Source organism: Numida meleagris, chromosome 4 (assembly GCF_002078875.1).
Source record: "Numida meleagris isolate 19003 breed g44 Domestic line chromosome 4, NumMel1.0, whole genome shotgun sequence".
Classification (NCBI taxonomy): Eukaryota; Metazoa; Chordata; class Aves; order Galliformes; family Numididae; genus Numida; species Numida meleagris.
Genome location: NC_034412.1, coordinates 12438588 through 12459044, shown reverse-complemented (window position 1 = coordinate 12459044; position 20457 = coordinate 12438588). Strand labels below are relative to the sequence as shown.

Sequence of the window (20457 nt, the reverse complement as noted above, 5' to 3'; positions counted from 1 at the left end):
AATCTGAATACATGATTTTATAATTCCATTTAGAGCAGCACTCCAGCCTACACATAAATTAATCTGAAATTAAAAACCATAGCATTGTGGCAAACTTTCAGTTTCTTAAAAATACTGCTGAAATGAGGGATGAAAGCACAGCATTACTAGGTTATGCAATAGGTTATTTCTTTGTGCCAGAATCTTTGTTAATATCCAAGTTAACATTTTCTAGGACTTAAGTTCCAGACTATCCCATACACCCTGATAAGCTAACAAAAAGTTCACTGCCTCCACAGTACCCAATCCTACTCTACTCATGCTCTGTAAATGACAGACATATACTAATACATCACTTCCTGACATCCCTTCTGTCCATTCTCTTCTGCCCTTTAATCACTTCTCATCCTCTACTGGTTGTTTCCCACAGTATCAACTTTTTATCTCCAAACTGAATTAAAGGTCTGAACTCAGCAAGCTTGTCTACTTCTAGCTGCCCATCACCTCTACATTTACAACATGCACTATTTTACTCCTTTGGCATTTTTCTCCTGTGGTGTCTTTACACCATCTTGTGTTTCTTGTGCTCACTTGATCTCAGTCACAAAGCCAGCTGTAATCCATTTGCAGTGACACCACAGGAACACACAGGTACAGCCATTTCCTTTTCAACTGTCACCAATCTTCCACAGAACTTTTCTTGAAATATTGGGCCACACAGCCTTAAAACAATACACAGCCTGGAAGTAATTTCGCCCTGACACGGTTTGGAGATGTACTCTGTACCAGAGGCATGACCTGTTCTCCAAGCTAAAAGGTTAATCTGTCACTCTGAAGCCTCTCCGAGAGTATCTAGCTGTTGTATCAGCTTCAAGATGACTAAACCTGTTTTTATCTTTCTCCTTAGGTTACTCGCCATTACTTATGTTTTCAGTAACTGTAAAACCCATAACTTGACAGGCTTCATTCTAGGTTCCTACAGCACCCCTGGGGATAGGAATCAAGTTATTTTTCTCTTTAATGTGCTTATCTTCCTATATTTCATAAACTAAAACCCTTTTTTTTCCCCCTCCTACCTCAGTTACCGCAGCAGCCTTTTCTCTAGCTTTGACTGGGATAACAAATGCAATTTCAAGGTATTCAGAGGTATGAGAATAATCTTCCTGGATCAGAGCTCTGAATGATCTCTCCGCCTTTCCAATCACCTGTTGCTGCACTGAGCAAGAAGTTGGAATTGACAACCTCTCAAAACCCCTTTCAACCCAGCCTCAGTTATCTGACATTCTTCCTCTTTGCACCAACAGATCAGTCCTCATTCTTCTGGGACTTTCAGGTTACTCTTCCCCTATTTGCTACCCCTCGTTCATACTATTTCCCATACTTTCCCAATACTTGGGAAGAGGTTCCAAGCAAGCAAGCTCAGTGCCATCACTTCCTCCTCCTGAACTTCAAGCTTCTTGCTGCAAGGTGTACAAAAATCTTAAAAAACAAACAAACCAAACAACAACCCCCTCCAGAAACCTCTTTCCTTGTGCTCCTCTATTTATTCATTGTTTTAAGTCTTTTACCAAACACTTAAAATGTCAGCTTTCTAGGAACAGCAATGATTTTTTGTCTGTTAATGAATCTAGCAGGAGGGGATCCTGGTCTGTGGTTCAAGTTAGTAGGCATTACAATAATACAAATCGTATTGCAAAGCATAGGTTTTACATTTCATATACTTAATCCTGGAAGTAGCACATAACACTCAACCACAGGTTACAATGACACAGTGACATTATTTGGATCCTTGCGTTTATTACACATACCAGAAAGTTTGCAGGATAAGCATCTGTCTCTCCAATAGCCTTCTTAAGGTCTAGTTTGTATCACACACATTCAGTTGTTCCTATACAAATGATCAGTGTATTGACACTCATTTAGATGGATTAATGGTTATGTTAAATGTGACTTAAACCAACATGCTGTACATTTCTAATTTTTTTTTTAACTTTTTTCACTATTTCAAATCTACATGAAACTAGAGAGAGCCTGGCAATATCTTCAAGTCCCAGAAAGGAAATGATGTCCAATAGCGAGGGGACAGGAAGCCATTCCAGGAAGCCGTATTCACCTTGGCACAGAGTGAGGACATGTTCCAGAACTTTGGCACCAAACACTATAGCAATTTGAACTGTTATTAAGAAAAGTCCTAAGAGACAACGGATTTGTGAAAGCTCACAATTTCTTCCCCCAAATCTCACATTTCTCACATTAACATAAAAAAAAATCAGCTCAGTTTCACTGGATGTTTTCTAGAGAAAAGAACACATATCTAATTACCAATGATTAATGTTCAATATTTTTAAATTCATTTTTCAGAGTTAGAAGTGACTACAGCTTGCACAGTAAAATTAGGCATTTAAAAAAAAAAAAAAAAAGCAACCAAAAACCTGCACACAGAGCCAACTCATCTCAGCTGAGGAACATTAAAGCAGCAGCAAAGCTGAACTGAAACTTGTCCAGATCCATTTTGTCCTCATACATATGCATGTATTTACATAAAAACCATGCTATTTATGGAGGAAGAGGTCAGTAACACTTCAGCTGTATGCTTTGGGGAAAATAATGATGGCTCTGACATTAAGAGTCCCTCTACTTCTGCTTCTTATCAGGTACAGTTACACCAATAAAATTAAATTGAAGACCATTATCTTCCACAGTGACATGACATCGTGACATTTTTTGACTCATTCACATTGAGATCCAGTACAACACCAAACTTTTTTTTCTAACAAACTGCTACTTAATGTGCTATTCCCAGTGCTGTATGCATACAGCTGATGACTTCTGCTTTAGCATCCAACTGGGAACTCATCCTTCTGAATCCAACACTGTTTCTTTAGATCATTTATCTACTATACCAACTTGATTTTGAAACACTTCTTCATAACAAAACAGGATTGTAAATTCAATTCGATATATATTTGTAAAGGACTTTTTCCATACTGAGATATAGTAATCAAAATTGAAGTTAAAAATATAAATTAAAGCAGAATTACTGGTATATTTACAAAGAAATGATTCTCTTGTATCTATTTTTTTCTTTTTTAACATCTGTTGTAAAAAGAGAGAGAAACAGAATCATGGAATTTGAAACCACAATGACTGTAGAAATTGCATTCAATTTTGATGCAGTAATATTCCTTCCAAAATACTTGTTAAGACCAGTTACAAAAATCAAGCTTATGTTGATATACATACATACACACGAAAGAGATTCCCAGAATTTTTTTTTCAAATATTCCTAAGGAAATGGTGTAGAAAGAATCTATCACCTTACTGTTGTTTCACATCTTTTGAGTAGACTGCCCAATACTGTTCAAGATTTCTTATACTGCACTGCAAGCACAAATAATTTGCTGTTGGTTCTCATTTGCTTAACTGTTTTCCAAGCATCTAATTTCCACAGTTTGTTATTTTGCTCAAATTCTGTATATAAATATGAAAATGATCTACACAGTCTACATAAAATTGGCTGATGGATTTCATTCAAGCTGGTAGGTGAGAATGATCCAAATCTTGCATACTAGGAATGACGATAATAACAGTGCTGCTAATATTCATCTCTTTTTGCCGAATGACTAAGTGGGCTACCATGTGAGTATTTGCTGCTTCCTGAGTTTTTTCCAGAAAGTTATTTCTAGAATATGACCTGTTTTGGCTATTTAAAAATATACTTAGCTGTATTTATCTTGCTTTATAGATGTATCTACAACTAGACTTTTCAGCTGTTTATTTTAACTCTGGTTTCCAGGCTTTGGAAAATAGCTCCATAAGTTTACTTTTTTGAGGCATATTTAGTGGTGTCCCCACTGCCATACTATATCTGTCTGTATATTCCTCCACTCATCTAGCATCTGCTGCACTTGGAGTTACTTACAGTAAAACAGATTGGCAATTTGGGTATATCACAATGTGGCAATATAAATAAGTGTGCTTGCACAGAGCATTATAAAAAGCTACCTAGTTATTAGCAATAAAAACATTACTTCCCAGCCTATTTTTGTTGCTAATATCTCTGTTATTTGTTCTATAATGAAATGATCAGTGTTACTGAGATTTATTCCATATTTAAAGTTACTATTATGCTTTTTTGTTTTTCTAGTATTTTTCCATTAATTTACATTAATGAATTAAGATACAGAAGCAAGTTAGCCAAAGCAATCATGTCTTTCATTAAAGTTATTACAGACTGTTATTGCTAGATTATCCCATTATATGCCACAGCAAATTACTAATTATTTTTCTTGTCTTACTATGAAAAGATGAATGACCCCAAAATGTCTCCTAGGATTCTTTAATTTCTTCAGGTTTTGACTCACAAAGTTTATTCCAAACAGGTTTTCTACGACCTGAAAATTACCAACAATTGGGGAAGTAAGAGAAAAAAAAAAGAATAATTGAATACCAAGTGCCTTGAGATAAATGCATTGCTAGAATTCAAGGTTCCAGTTATGTAACTATAATTGCATTCTCAAAAGAAAGCTATCATAAGTGATCAGACCATGGTTACACTATGAGGGGCCTTGCAACACACTTCAAAGGAAAATAAACATCTAATAATGTATCTAGACAAGAGTGAAATGTTTTTATCTACAAAGAAAATATTTCCAATCCCTATATGCAAATTGTTTGTAGAAATTAGAAATTTTAATGACTTCTTAGCTTGCAAAGCGATGAACAACCTTTATTTTTCAGTTTAGTGGCAGAAATACAATTGATCAGACATTATATTAGGTGGTTATGTAGAAATACCCATTCAACTGCTCAAGCATTCAGAAGTGAAAGCATTAAAATTTAAATAGTTGTTTTAATGTTTTGTTAAAATTTAAATTAATAGGACCATTCAAGCCTCAGCACTTACACAGTCTGAAAACTTAGGAAAAAGCTCACCCACCGTAAGTACACATTTAACTCACATAATGAGAGTTAGAAAAAGAAAAGATTGTAAAGCTTTTTTTTCTTTTTTCTTTTTTTCTTTACATAGCATATTAACCTTTTGTCTCAGTTGTATTACTAGCAAATTATGTGGCTATAAAAAGGTGAAGAACAAGTGGCCTGGACAATGGTAACTTTCCCAAGTTCTCTCTAAGCATTGCAGGTATGCTTGAACAGTGTGTCAGATTTTAATACTCACTTCTGTTTTGTTGCTGTCACAGTTGGGTCTATGGGAAAGTCATGTCTCTGCCTTCACACCAGTTGTTAGAGAAGATCACACCACAACCCTGAAGTCAGATTCAGTTGGTGCTCTAGCAAGGTTAAAAATAATGATAAAAATCTTGTAATCTTACTCGTATTAAATCCATTTTATTTTCTTCCATTTGCTTGAGTAAAGCCAGGATTTTACATTGCTATAAATAGATTCCTGACACATTGAGCAATAACTGGCAAATAAGAATATCAGTGATGTGTACATTTGAAAACATGCATAAGTGCGTATATATATACACATATACACACATATATACATGCGTACACATACTCTACAGATTCTGTTTTTCCTACTTGCATGTAAAAGCAAGCGTTGACTTCACTGTTAATAAGCCACAAAGGACTACTCACGTTTACTGACTCTGTTAGATTTATTACAACAAATCTTCGACTCAATGACAGTGGTCTACATTTATCAATGTGAAATTGAACTTCAGATTTCTCAAGTGTCTCAGTGTCAATATGTAAATGTTTAAGTTGAGAATAATTATTGGTAAGTCCCAAAGAGTCAAATCCACTTTCAGTACTAATTTTCAAATTCAAGCTCAGATTCCAGAGTCTGCCAAGGCAGGCCCAGGTGAATCACTTCTATAGTTTTCAAGTCACGCACATATCCTGTTGATGTCTCATATGCAGTAACAACTCAATGTGTACTTCTGAATGTCAAATATAGCCAGATAAAATTCATCATTTTGATGTTTCTTGGGGATAATATATCATTATAGGTGGTAATCAGAATTACGAAATCATCTTTCTGATAATAAAGATACAAAATAATACCAATTAACACTCAGACTTATCCTGAGTTCTGTTAAATAACCCTTATGTGAATAAAAGAGCAAACATCCTACTCAGTTGCCTAAGTTCATCCTATTTTAAAATGACACATACAACCTTTATTCTTTTGCAATGAAACATTTAACCAATCTGCATTTAAAATTTAATATACAAAGACGAAATTAAAAACACTGAAACATTTTAAAAATTTCTGTAATGTACATGTGGAGTATAGACTACCACTTTGCTAAAATAATAGAACAATACACTAGCAGTAATATGAGAACAGAATGCAGAGAGATGATAAGCTGCTTGTTATTGTTTCACTGATGATCCTGCTATCTGGGAAGGCTTTGGAACCAGTACTTTTGTAAATCACTGCAGAGATAACACAACAATGAACTGCTGTACTGTACTTCCAAAAGCACTTTTTATCTCTATCAGTGTAAGGAGAATCAGCATGTAAGGCTATTTCCATGCCTATTAGTGGAAAACATGAGATGAGAATAAGGACAGAACAAAAGTGGTACACAGAGAAAGAAGTTTGATGCAGTTTTTGGTTTCTGTAGCAGATGAAAAGCATTCTGAATTCAGTCTTTGCTATCACGTTGCATGGAGCTTTTTGGGTACTTTGATCACTCGAAGGCATTTATGTGAAAACCCAAACTTTTGCCTGACCATGCTTCTATAATATGGATGGATATAAGGTAAATGCTTAGCTGTTTATTTCAGTCCCACGTAAATTTAAGAATATGGAGAAGAGCCAGAGGAGGCTGATGACCTGGCCTACTACACATCATTACCTCACTGCATTCAGCTTGACCTAGAGTGCAAAAAGAAGAATCCATAGGGAGTTCATTGTTCAGCAGGAAGAACAGGTATTTCCAGCTTCCTTATTCCTTGTGAGAGTGATTTAAGAACAACACAACAAAACCTAAACAAAACTCAGTAGATGTTTAAGTCTGCCTTATTTTGGAGATCTTGAGCTGCTTATAACAACATCAGAACTAAAAAGCAGTCATAATCACTCACTGCTATAAAAGATGGACTATCTTCTGGGCCACAAGAGAAAAAAGCTTAATTTCATACAAGGACCTTTAAGGTTGTAAACATGAATAGCTTAATAATAGACCAAATGCTCCATAGTTACTGCTAAAATATTTAAATTCTTTATGCATTCAGAATATTTATTTATGTACTTTAAATTAAGGAAAAAAAAAAGCTGTTTACACTAAGCTACTAGCTACACATCTTACAATTCACCTGAATTACTGTGAAAGTGACTAATGCTTGTGTCTGATGACATCATTTGTTCATTTGCCAGTGAAAACTGCAATAATAGAAGACTCCTAAACATTGTGGCTCTGCATCCCTGACTCCTTAGCTATTCTGCTATTACAGAGTTTAAAACCTGGAGTTGTTTCAATGGACATACTGGTGAGCCTTGTAAGATGTTCACAAAAAACAGTTCTGTATGAGACGAGTAGAAGGGAACTATTAAGATTAAGCCAATACAATATTACTTAACTCTACTTTTCCCAGTGGGCATTGCTATGAAAATACGGATGGAGATAAAATAGATTAAGTTAAACAACCTTACCAGCAAGAGCAACCTCCCTCCTAACTGCACAACAGAAAGACCCAGTATGTTCACCAGTTAAAGTAAGTCTCCAACTGTCCTAGGCTGGTGAGCAGGCAAGCTGTTATTGGTGCCATACAGCCACTTCTCAAAAATTTCTTTACCTTCTCAGTGGCTATTCTCAATGTTCCCACTTGTCTTCTCGCTAATTAAGCAGTATTAATACTTCTCATTGCATGTATTTGTGTCTTCTGCCATTTATAACAGGTTTCTATCAAAAATTTTCTGTACTCTGAAGTTTCAGATAGTAACTTATGAAGCAGCGCACATAAATATGGCTTTTAATATTTGCATGAGTAGTTCTTGTAAGCTAGCAGCAATTTAAGAAAAGACTGGTTTGTGTGGATTAAGTGACCACCTTTACAGTTAACCATTATTTCTTCTTGATATACTGAAATTCACATGCAATAAAACTCTTTAGTTTATCAAAATATATAGAATAAATCCAAGTTTGCACTGGAAAATTCAATGTAATTTCTATGAACAAGAACTAAAAGTGAGCACCTGTGTGTAACACTGCAAGCGTCTGGCAAACTGAGATTAAACTAAACCCATGCATGAATGCCATTCTACATTTCATGCATGCCCAGTATGAAATCAAATAGGTATCTGCTGCCACCTGTTACATCTATGAAATCAGATGCTTTTAGCTGTTCTGGCAAATTGTTATCCATTTTGAAAATTTAAAATAGGGCTTACAACACCTCTGTTTCATTTGACAGTTGCTACCAAAAAAAAATCTGTTTGCATTTGCTATAGTACAGAAAGTCATACAAATTACTGTTTTATTATCTACATGGATAGAATCACAACTGCACAGGACTGTAGTTTACTTCTCACACCCACTCATTAGCCAAAAAAAAAAGTGCTAAGCTTAATATGCTACAAAAAAAAGAGCAAGCTTTCTCAGGCCATCAGATTGAAATTTTGAACTGCTTGTACTTGAAAGTATGGATTTTTCTCAGTATCACAATAGTTATTAATACATTAGCACTCTACAAAAAACTTGGTATGATTTTGAGTCAATGATAATGCCACCAAAATTCTGTATCAAATAAATAACACAGTATTTCAGATATTCATTTAATGTTAGTCTTCATAATAGATTCACCATTAAATACACATATTTCCTTGGCTCTTCTGAGAAATCTTGTATTTCCTACTTCATTCCTGCAAGTGTTTGTTAACAGCATTTCAGTGATGCATTATGATTGCTGTCTTCTCACTGTTCTTTTACCAGTGTAGGTATTTTTTCACATTATAGCAGTTAAGTAACATAATAATTAGAGGTGATGCAAATCCACGTACTTCCCTTCCCTACTTCTGCCTGGTTTTGGAGGGGAAAAATATATTGTTGTTAAGAGCAAGAAAAGACAAAAACAATTCAGTTGGCAAACAAAATAAAGCAGTGACTCCAGTAGAGCTCAATGCCATATGGCCAAAACAAACAAAAAAGCAAACAAAAAAAACCCCTTCCTGGTATAAAAGCAAACAGCGTTGTGAGTTGCTACTAACAAATATTTTGAGTGGATGGAAAGAAGAAATGTCACAATTCCAAAATTTCACATAAATCAACTATGAAGCTGTTAGTTTCCCTCCACTTTGCTCATCTATTCAAAAATATCAAGGCACTTCAGCAAGGGAATTAGGAGTGTGCTTGTGCATGTTTGCCAAAGGCTTCCATTTAAAGCATCCAAAACACATTATAGTAAAATACAGAAGGAAGAAGGAATTAAAAAGTTTAGAGAGAAAATGGTATTTCCGTTCAGGGAATGCAAAAGTAGTTAAGTCTGAGCAAGTAATCTGCTGTCTTGACGCAGTCTGTTCCCTTCCTCTCCGTTACATATCTCATTTCTTCCTTGATCAATATCTTTCCTCAAGTATTTTCCCAGAACTTGCAGGAGAATAAAAAAAGCAAAATACAGATGTTTACAGCACAGGTGCTTTGAAGGCTGGCTAACTTCTTCCTTCATACAGTCCTGTGCATAAAGATCAGAGGAAACAATACAAGAGCAGGACAATGAGAGACGACGCAGAAGGGAGGGGGGTATGTGCTGAGAGGAAAGCAACACTAAAAGAGAGAATAAAGAATGACTCTTGAGGATCAGTCTGCAATTATAAGCATGATACTTGCCATTTATTAACATGATTAAACAGGCAGACCTAGATAAGATCACCACAAAGAGATTATTCCACTATTTAACAGAACAAAGGATGCTAGCTAAGTGTGAGACATAACATTCCTTTCTAGATGGCTAAGAGGTTGACAGATTTCATTTGAAGGAGTTTCTTTCAGTTTCCTCCTTATTTCAGTTTCAAGGTCTCTTTGTTACAATTTCTGGTCTAGTCCATGCTTTTAATTTCTCTCTCTCTCTTCCTCCCTCTATCCCCCTTTCTTTTTTTTTTCCCCTTTTCCATCAGAGTAAAAAGCCAAATAATGGAACAGTCGGACTCACTGCTTTGCATAGAAAAGTCCTGCAGTACAGCAGCATTACAACTGAAAGTCCTTTACTAGGGAATCTGCATGTCCTTCAGCAGAGCCTGTACATGTAACTGGAAATCCTTTTTATTACAGACGGAGTCTTAGTTCAACAATCTCATCACTCCCTTTGTGGGTACTTCTTCTCATCCTCATTTGTACCTGTCTGCAACCGGTCTAACGTACTATCTTTTGAAAATTGCTTTCCTATACTATTATGTGGCCAGCTCACTTACAGCACAGACATCTCTCACTCTAAACTCTGAGAAACAACTATTGCATTGGGCCCAGCAATCCCATCACACCTTTTTAGAGTAGATATACACTTGGTGTGTTTTTCAAAGTTCCCTTATTGTCTGTTTACATCTTTAATGATATCTGATGAAAGAACAGGAGTGCTGTCACTTTGTACAGGCATTCTGATATATTCGAATATTACCCGTGTCTCCAGTTTTCCAGAAAAAGCTGTGGTGACAAATATGTCCTTTTTCTCAGTTACTGACTCAGTACTAAAGGTAGCATGCTTTCTGAAAAGTTCTGTTTCTTTCTATGTATATTCAAACACTGGATTTGTCCAGTCCTAATTTTTTTTTTAATCATGAAATTAATTATTTATTACCTATAGGTTTTGGAGTCACTGTAAATTACATAGAAATTACTGCACAACTCTGCTTTAGCACCAGCTTAACTCATGCTGACAACTATCCTTTCATTATCAGTTGCTGTGCTAATTCGATGTGTAAGTATATTAAAAATGTACACTGCATTTCCTATCATAAGTATCTGCTTGCTCTTTTGATAATTCCCGGCTATGTAGCTTCTCTTGCCTGCAGTCTCCATCTGTCATTCCTCTCACTCTATTGTTCACTATCATCCTATTATGTTATTTAGAACTCTAGCTTCAGACACTATCCTGGGTTTCTGCTTCTATGATATTATTTTGCCTTTTCAACAAAAGACTTTCATCATTTCACTGCACACTGACTTCTAGTGCTCTTTCTTCTTGTTACTACACTTCTCCAGTTAATTTATCTAATTTAGGTTTAATCCAACAAATGACATTTACACCCACTGCATGATTTTTACCTAATTTAGTGCAGCCCATACAAAAGCTGCAGGCACTTTTACTTTGGTTTAATTTCAGCTAATTTCAATTTAACATTGTCATGGTTTGAAGAGTTAATCACATGGCACTATTTTGTTGCCCCATGTGGATATCTGGGTGACACTGAGGTCCTGTACAGGACATCTGGTGATGCCGCACACTGGACACCAAAATAGTGTCGCGATTTGAAGAGTTAATCACACAACATCCCTCCCTCCCCTTGGGAGAAGAGTGGGAAGGAAGAGGGAAAAACCCAATTGAGATAGGAGAAACTAATTTATTGAAAGGAATGTGAGATAATACAGAATAATTAAAAGTAATAAATCAACATGAACCAAAAATAAGACTGGAGGAGAGAGTCCGAGTCTTTATCGACAGGCCCTCTACCGCTTGTCCCCCAGAAAACAGAGCTCTTCCCCCATCCCCCGGAATCGGAAATCATGTGGAGGCTCCTGGGAAATGCAGTACATCCCAGTGTATCTTCCTCTTGGAGAGCCAGAACTCACGTGGGACTGCTAGAGATAAACAAGAAACACAGCTCCCCAGTGCACTGTGTCTCTGCACCCAACAGCCTGTCACACGATGTTATGATACGGAATACTGATAAATCTGGGACAAACACAAATTGATTTAGATATGTCGAAAAGTCAGGTAATTCTTTGCAAGTCTCCACAGAGCAGTTAGACCAAACTCAGCAAGTTTAAGAACAAGTCACACTGGTGTATATTTAGAAGCAATCTTGTACAGCTTAGCACACAGAGATAAAATCCTGATTCTGTCCTAGCTTTGCCTACTGCTCTTCTTTCTCTCTTCCCTTAAACACATTACTGAGTGATATATTTTTTTAATAATGAACAATAAATAAATAAAAATATACAATGCACGTAGTCAAGTAAACATATCTGACAGTTCTTCATGATGAATGCTCCAGTGTATACAGGAAACAAAATAAAGAAAAATGTTCTTGGTTAATAAAAGCAACAGAAATGAACAAATAATTATCTTCCTAATTTGAAGAAGGAAGAGAGGAAACAAGACCAAAGATAAGACCACAAAGTTAATTTCAGTAATACAAAAGTAGAATTATTCTTGATGTTTCCTAAAACAGAGAACCAACAGAGATGCTGGATGCTCTACCCAAAGTAAGGCAAGTGAAGAGTTAGAAGGAAAATCACTGACAATAACAACAGACTCACATGAACAACACTTTAGCATTTACTTAAGCAGAAGATACTCGCACACACGTGGACAAAATTAAACTTCATTATCTGAAAAACATTCTTACAGGTAGAACTAGATCGAGCATGATACCCTTAAGAAAGACACACACAAAACATAAAATAGTAGCTTCATCATTGCAATTCAGTGTGGTATATTGCTGTTTGTACAATAAAGACTAGTTACAAGTGGACAAAAACTAGCTTAGATAACACAAAAAGTTCATTTATAGGCCTTCCTGTAACACAGAAAATCAAATTAATAGCAAATAATGATGAGAAAAACTGAAAATACCTTAATTTGAGTTGATACGAGAATATTCCAACATCTTCAAATATGATATTTGAACAATTCAAAAACAAATTTTTATCAGCTTTAATGACAGTACTGAATTATTGTAGACTCACAGACAAATATTTGTCACATGGGAAGTTCAGTTAGAGATTTAATATCAATCATAACACTAATTTCAAATTCATACATTAATTTCTCACAGGGCTGGCATTCAGTAACATCTGAGGAAGAGGAAAAAAGAAAAAAAAAATAGAAAACAGAAATTTGCTTCTCAAATTTCTGCAAGAAAAATACTTGCAGTGCTGTATATGATGCCTCTGCAGGAAATCCTTGATCCACCAGTAAGGGAAGCCCTAAACTGTAATATATCACAAACTGGATTTCAGTTGCTCAAAGTCCCAATTTTCCTGTATCAGTTGCATTCTTGTGCTGCACTAAGCCTTTAATGTTGCAGCATGACCAAAGAATTCCCAAATCTTTCCCAAAATGGCATGGATAAGATTGAACAACTGTGTACAGCCAGAGATGGCATTATTGAAGTAGTACAATAATATCAGGCATCCAAACTGCAACATGTCACAACATAGCTAAACTGATATATTTTAGTTTTGGACAAAAACACCCAGTAGCAATATCTGTGTTTTCCCAACAAACCATGATTTCCCCACAGGAACAGTTTCCATTTTTCAAGCAGCTTTGCTATTTATTTAGATATCTGAATTAAATCAGTGAAAATGGAAAGGAGACTTCCCAATGTATTTTATGTTTAACAAACATTCTCCAGGTAATCATTCCTTAATGCCGCCGGAAATGTTCAATTATTTTGGAAATATGCTTTATCAGCAGAATGAAGCACTTCCTGAGCTGACACAAAATGGCTTCCTTCTCCTGACATGAAGGAACTGTGCTTCCAACTATTCTAATTTAAGACAACAATTTGATAATTTTATGCAGTTAAGTCCTCTATACAAATAACTCATAACAACTACTTTGTTTAAGTGCCTCTGAAGAGAAATTTGTGCACTTTTTTGGTTCATTAAGAACTCAAATTTTCAGTTTTAAATGTCAAGGAAGAGAGTAGTCTGGGTAGGCAATAACTGTTACAGCATTGTACAGGATTGAAATGCAAACAAAACTGTAAGACTTTGAAAAAGGTTCAGCTCCTACAGATCTTTACTTAAAAATCAGATTAATCTTGGAAAAAAGTTACTACAGTAATTAATCTACAATTAATTTCATATTACATGAAACATCTGTTATTTTTTTTCCCCAATCCATTTGGCTTAAGCACTACAAGTGACATCTGTTAATCAAATAGGTTACGCATCAAGTGTCGGTATTAAGACTTACCAACAAGCTCAAGGTACAACAGCAATAAGAAATTTTATTGACAATGCTATTTTTTAATTTTTATTTTAAAAATCTTTATTAACATCTTTTATTGTAAAGCAGTTTTTAATGGCTTTTGAGATTAAGTGCTGTAGCTTTGGAATTTTTACAACTAAAAATGCCAGAAAACAATTTCATTTTCTGAAATGAAAACAATTAATTACAAGATTGTTACTTTAAGAAAATATCGTGCTACTCACAGTATTCAGAATAACATGTTGTGCTCAGAATGTATTGAATTAATCAGAAACCAATTTAAGATGTTGAAATGAACAATAGAAGCAATGATGGATAAAGAACAAGAACAGTCATCAGAACTGTTTGCCTAGTTACTTACACTATTTACTCATCCGCATCTCCTGTATATATTTGTTATAGAGTCTAGCTGGCGATGTCTGACCAAACATACAATTCTGCAGTTACACATTCAATACAATTCAGCTATCCCACTATACAAGCAGATCATATATAGAATATTGCACAAAACAACATGAATCACATATATATCTGATTCCATTGTTTTACAGGTAAGTAGTTAAACATTTTACTAACATGACAAAATCCTCTGATTAGTGCAGCATTTGTGAAATGGTGACAGATGCTAGTATTAATTACATATTGAGTAGATCATTTTCTCATTATGTTTCTTTTGTTACCAGCTTCATCTTTCCAGTTATCAGCCTGTCCTATAAGCAGATTAAGAATTTTTGGGGGTCTCTATAGCTTGTTAGATGAGTGACTGACCTTTTCTATACTACCCTACCATCTGGATTCCTCTCTTGCAATTTTTAAAGACGGTATTTTTCATCTGAAAGACCATTTATAAGAAATTTTATTTTGAAAGGGTATTTATGTGGCTATCTGGAGTAATTTTATGTTCAGTGTTGGAAGCAATACGGTTTACTGCCTGCTCTGTACAAAAAGATAACGTCTATTGTTTGTGACCTACCTTGCCAAATTATAACAGGCATATGAAATATTAATTTGGCATTTCAAGAATGATTGAAGAACACACGCAATGAAAGGTAGCCAGAAAAGCATATGTTAAACAGGTTGCCATCTTGATGGTGGCCTCGAGACAAAAAAAAAATTCCCATTCTATATGTTCTACACACACACACACACAAAACAAGAACTATACACTGTTTCCATAAACTGTACCAGAATTTCTTGTATATACAGAGATTTTATGGCCAAACCTGTCTTCTATGCAGTACATTTTTCCTGACATGTACAGCAACCTCTCCATAAAAAACTCAAAACACTGCTGGGGGGAGAAAAATGAAATTGAAAATTCAAATGGTAAGGTCATTAATTTAGGAATAATTTCTGCAATAAACCAAAAGCTTATGAGTTGGAAACTGACAATGGGGAAGATAGACATTGGAATAATAATTGATCAAATGACAGTCAAGTCAGTAATATGATTTTGGTACAGGAAGTGAAATACAATCTTAAAATTTAAAATCACGCAATTTTCCAGAAGACACAGCATATAACAATGCCCTTGCACCAGGCTTTCAAAAGACTGTTTACTTAGAATAAAAGTTCTAATGGGAAGAAATGCACAGAAAAGGTACCACAGTGACCAGGAAGGAGAGTGTTTCATAAGTGGAAACTGAAAAAAAACAAGACTGTCAAGAGAGAATATTTACTAAAATGAAAAAAGAAAAAAACCAATCACGTACGTACACATACACACACTGCTACCTACACACAATGGCACTATTTAAGCTAAAGGATGTCTCCCCACAAAATAAGATGTAAGTTAATCTGCAGAGAAATGATTATGTGGAACAGTTGTTCTGTGTTAAGTAACAAGGCAAAAAAAGCCTCATTACCTCTCAAGAGCATCTAGTCCCATTTAAGCTGTGAAGAGCTATCATGTGGCTGGATGGAACAGTGTGGACTTACAAAACTCAAGGAGATTTCTTATTTCTGCAGTGGAACTGTTAAATGCTCATGCAGAAGGAATGTGTAAGATAGTTTCCCTGCAATTCTGAAGTTATGTTTAGAGCCTTAAAACAGCTAAAATAAAATAAATATTTTCACTGTTGGTTCAAAAGATCTTTTTTCTATACAATCTAGCTATTTAAGCTGTATTCCACGAATACTTATTTATAGACCTGCACTTCTGTACAGTCTATTTTTAGAAGAGTTTTTTTTTGTAGTGAATTACAAGGCTTCTCCTTCAGCATCCACCTTTGAGTAGCTTAAGCAGAAGCTATCTGGGAATCTTCTCTTCCCAGCTTCTCAATGTAAGTGCATACTTGCTAGTGAGTAGTCAATACTTTTGTTTAAAAAGTTTTGGTTACTGCCTCTAAATTTGAAGCATTAACTGAAATTGAGTTTTTATCTAGGATGGAAGCTGTCATTTGCTGCAAAAGGTAAAGTTGCATCAGTGCCTCCTGGTCATGTTTGGGGCACAAAAACATCCACACAGATGTATATTTCTTGCTAATTCTTCCAACTACTACTGCATTTGACTGGTTAAAAGCGTTCAAACAGCCTCTGTTTTGGTCTGCTTCCTATATAATTTGCCTGCACCAGGCCTTGTTTTCCTTTTTCCACACGTCCTAGTTTCTCTAGATTTGAGTTAAAGACAAGTAAAGATGCAGAAACACACCTTGCCATTATTGCAAACAGCAGTACTGAAAAATAATAAATGTTTTCTGAATTATTTTTGCAGTACTAAAGTAATTGACATGCTTACAGCCAAAGATACATGCTCCTGCAGCATCACAGCCTAGGGGCTTGTTGTCCTGTTTTGTCCTCCTGCTTTGACTGCTACACTATACTTAGGCTCAGCAAACTTATTAGTGTATGCTTACCTCTGGTTTCAGAGAGATCTTTTATTTTTATTTACAGCAATTTCAATTCATTTATGTTCAATTATAAGTATACAACAGTTTAAGCCTACCGTACCAATCATGAGGCAGTAGCAGACTTAGGAAAGCTGTCTATAGAACATCCCTCATATACCAGGGTGCATAATGGAAAAATAATTCAATTCCCTGGAGCGAGGGGAAAAAGCTGAACAAAACACACAGACTGTAGACAGGGCTGAACACAAAGCTTGCCGCAATACACTGGCTTCTTCCTCAGAGATGACCGCCTTGTTCAACTGAATTTTTTTGCTCTAAAACTTTCCTAAGACTTTGTGTATTTGCAGAGGATTTCTGGTTCTAGTATACTTTGTTAGTCAGCTTGTTAGTCGGCTGGTACCTGGAAAGCCTGCCCATGACCACTGGTCTATACACTCTGTAGCTGTATAAACCATTGCCAGTAAACTAGTAACTTTGTAGTGGAAAAGTTGAATTTACTGCTCACGTAAAGCCTGTGGAGCCAATTCAAAGTAGAGCTGTGTTCACAGAAATATGAGAGCCTTCATACGAATACACCATACAACTGCAGATACTCTTTCTGCTTAAACAAACAATGCACCATTTCGAAAGCACTGACTTTGAAGAATGGGACTATTCAAAGTAGCAAACTTAGTGTTCGTAGAACTATGCGCAAGGCTGGAGGCTTAGATTATAAGGTCTTTCATGCAGTGACTGATTTATTATGGAGGCCGCAGAATAACATACTGCAAACATGAACCAGCTACAGGGCCTCCTCGATGCTACCCCAGGACAGCTACACACGTGGTATGTGATATGTGACTTGGCAATTTGGTGATGCATACACCTTTAATTACTATTTTACTCAGAGACCTCTTCCACAGCCACAGCAATGCTAACTAGCATCCCTAAGTTTACATGTACTGCAGTTACAATTGCAGAGATTACTTATGTGGAGTTAGCTGTTTTCAGCAATAGTTAATTCAACTGTGATTGAATTTGAAAGTTTTCAGAGGGTACAATGATATATCCAAACACATTCACCACATCATACTCAGATGAGCTTACTGTACTAAAATCAAACCAAAAGCCTTCAAACCACCCAAAACAACTAGTTTTCAATGACACTAGCTTCCTGTAAATGCTTCTGATGAAGAAACATTAACAAACTAATTATAACAATGGAACCATAAAATTGTTTGAGCTGGAAAGGACCTTTAAAGATCACATAGTGCAACTCCCTGCAATGAACAGGGACACCAACAGCTCGATCAGGTTGCTCAGAGCCTGGTGCAGTCTCATCTTGAATGTCTCCAAGGATGGGGCATCCACAACCTCCCTCTGGGCAACCCATGCCCGTGCTTCCCCAGCCTTACAGTAAGAAAAGCATTTTCTTATATCTAATCTATATCTCTCCTCCTTCATTTTGAAACCATTTCTCCTTGACCTACCACAACAGACCCTGCTAAAGAGTCTGCCATCTTCTTCTTTATAGTCCCTCTTCAGACACTGAAAGGCCGCTGTCCCGTCTCCCCAGAGAAATCATATACTTCCACTGACTGTTACAAAGCTTTTTGCAGTTTTCCTTAAATGACTTTGGTTTGTCTTAGGGATATAATTGGACAGGTGAAAATAAAACCAAAAATAGATATCTGAAGTCCTTCAGAGGAAACCTAAATGAGAAGTGAAAAACCGTAGATAACAATAATAATAAGAGTCTTATTATCTGAGTGCAAAAATGAATGGTAAATTGAACGTCCAAAGTAAGGGCTATCTCAAAGAAGTTTTGAGGGAGATTGAAATTACACTCCCTCTCCCCACCTTTCTGAAACATCTGAGAGCACTGGTGAGTTATAAAAGATGTGGCATGAGAGAAACCAAAAGAAGGAGCAGATAAAAAACCAAAAACACAGGTTATTTGGACTAGCAGTTTAATTTCAGTTTGCCATCTCCCACTCCCTTTAATTTCTTGATTGCTAACCTGAAAAGTTTCCTCATCTCTGGAAGAAAATCATTTTTCTGTTTTCAGTTTTCCTATTCCCAGACAGACAATTTAGCTTTATTCTCCTAGTGCGAGGTGTTGGGCTATTTTCTTTCTTAAGTCCAGCTACCCTGAGGGTGCAGCTCAGCTTGCCTTTCCCTAGGAGAAATACAGGGACATTACTTAAGGATTTTTTGTTTGCACGCTTATTTTCAACAGCAGTACTTCGATCATTTGCCATACCTTTCTGCAACATCACTTTGCTTCAAGATGACAAAGTCACAGATGTGTGTGGACACCTTCTCTAGGCACCAGCCCCGTTGGAGGACTTTCCCCACCGCGCGCCCTGCAGCCCTCACCCAGGTCCCTTCCTCCATCCTCGGATCCCACGGGCAGCAGCGGTGCCCCCCTCCCACAACGCCCTTCTTTAGGCGGCAGCTCCCTCCCTCAGGACGCCGGCCCCCACGCAGCGGGACACCCCGAGCCCCTTCCCTCAGCGCCGCCCTCGCTATCTCCACAGCGGCCGCACCTGGGAGCGGCCCCCCGGCCTCTCTGACGGAAAAGAAAGAGAATCCCTGGCCACAAGGCGAGGGGCGGCGGCCCGGCCCGCACCTCCCACAGGGTGATGGCAGCCGGCGGCAGTCCTCGCTCGGGGCCGAGTCGCACCGCCGCGCTTCGAACGCCTCCGCGGGCGGCACAGCGCCATTTTGGGACGCTAGAAGGCGGTGACTATAGCAACCAGGAAGAGGCGGACATCACGCGGGGTCACCGCCGGCCCGGCCCCCTTTTAAAGGAGCAGAGCCGGCGCTGGCACCGCGGCCGGGCAGCGTTCGAGCCCCCAGCAGAGCGCCGCTGCCCCGCGGGCCTCTCCCGCCCCTCCCGCCCCCTGCCGGAGGGGAGGTCCCGGCGCGGACCCCGGGGTGACGACCCCGGCGGAGGGATACCGCGCGCCAGCCGCCGAATCCGCCGAGCGCAGGGAGCCGGGCGCGCACACGGACGCCGCGGGGGCTGCGTGGGGGGCGGCAGCCCAGGCGGGGGCCGCCCGTCGGGCCGGGGGCTGCGTGGACCCCGGCGGGGCCCCGGCGCTGGGAGAAAGTAGTCCCCCGGGCTCCCCCCCGCGCCGCTGGAAGGGGTTCGGCGGCGGAGGCGGATGCCGCTTGGTGCTGCGGCTTCAGCTGATAATTGAAGGGAAGAGAGGCGGCTGCTACCGGGCGGTGGAGAGGCACGGAGCGTCTGCGGAGGCCGCATCGGGACAAACTAGGTATCCGCGGCCCTCCGCTTCCTTGGGGGCGCTGGGGGAGGCGGGGCGTAGGGCTTCAGCGTTCCAGGGCCCCCGGTTCCAGGGCCCCCGGCGGTCTGGGCCCCCGATTCGAGGGCCCCCGCTCTCCGGGCCCGCTGTGTCTGCCCGATCATCTTGCCCTCCGCGGGGCCGGTGTTCCGGCCCGGGGCGTTGTTGGGGTGGGGGCGCAGCGCGGCCGTGTGTGGGGGCGGCCGGGCCCC

At 38.2% G+C, this 20457-nt stretch overlaps 1 protein-coding gene and 1 long non-coding RNA gene across 10 annotated transcripts in view; one reads left to right on the top strand and one right to left on the bottom strand.

The window, feature by feature from the left end:
- Positions 1-19929, bottom strand: part of LOC110399154 — a 44709-nt gene extending 24780 nt beyond the window's left edge. For 2 of the 4 annotated variants that reach the window (XR_002438926.1, XR_002438925.1), the window contains exons 1-3: positions 19487-19929; positions 18958-19116; positions 5159-5270 (exon numbers count right to left, since the gene is read on the bottom strand). This is a non-coding gene — a long non-coding RNA (uncharacterized LOC110399154). Of the gene's footprint in view, positions 1-1503; positions 4374-5158; positions 5271-15659; positions 19117-19486 lie in introns of those variants that run through there. The other 2 variants (XR_002438924.1, XR_002438923.1) reach the window with 2 other exon arrangements.
- TRIP12 (thyroid hormone receptor interactor 12) overlaps positions 19972-20457 on the top strand; it is a 72160-nt gene continuing 71674 nt past the window's right edge. For 5 of the 6 annotated variants that reach the window (XM_021397383.1, XM_021397381.1, XM_021397384.1 and 2 more), the window contains exon 1: positions 19972-20218. The gene's annotated coding sequence lies outside the window, so the exon portion shown is untranslated. The remainder of the gene's footprint in view (positions 20219-20457) is intronic. The other variant, XM_021397382.1, reaches the window with a different exon arrangement.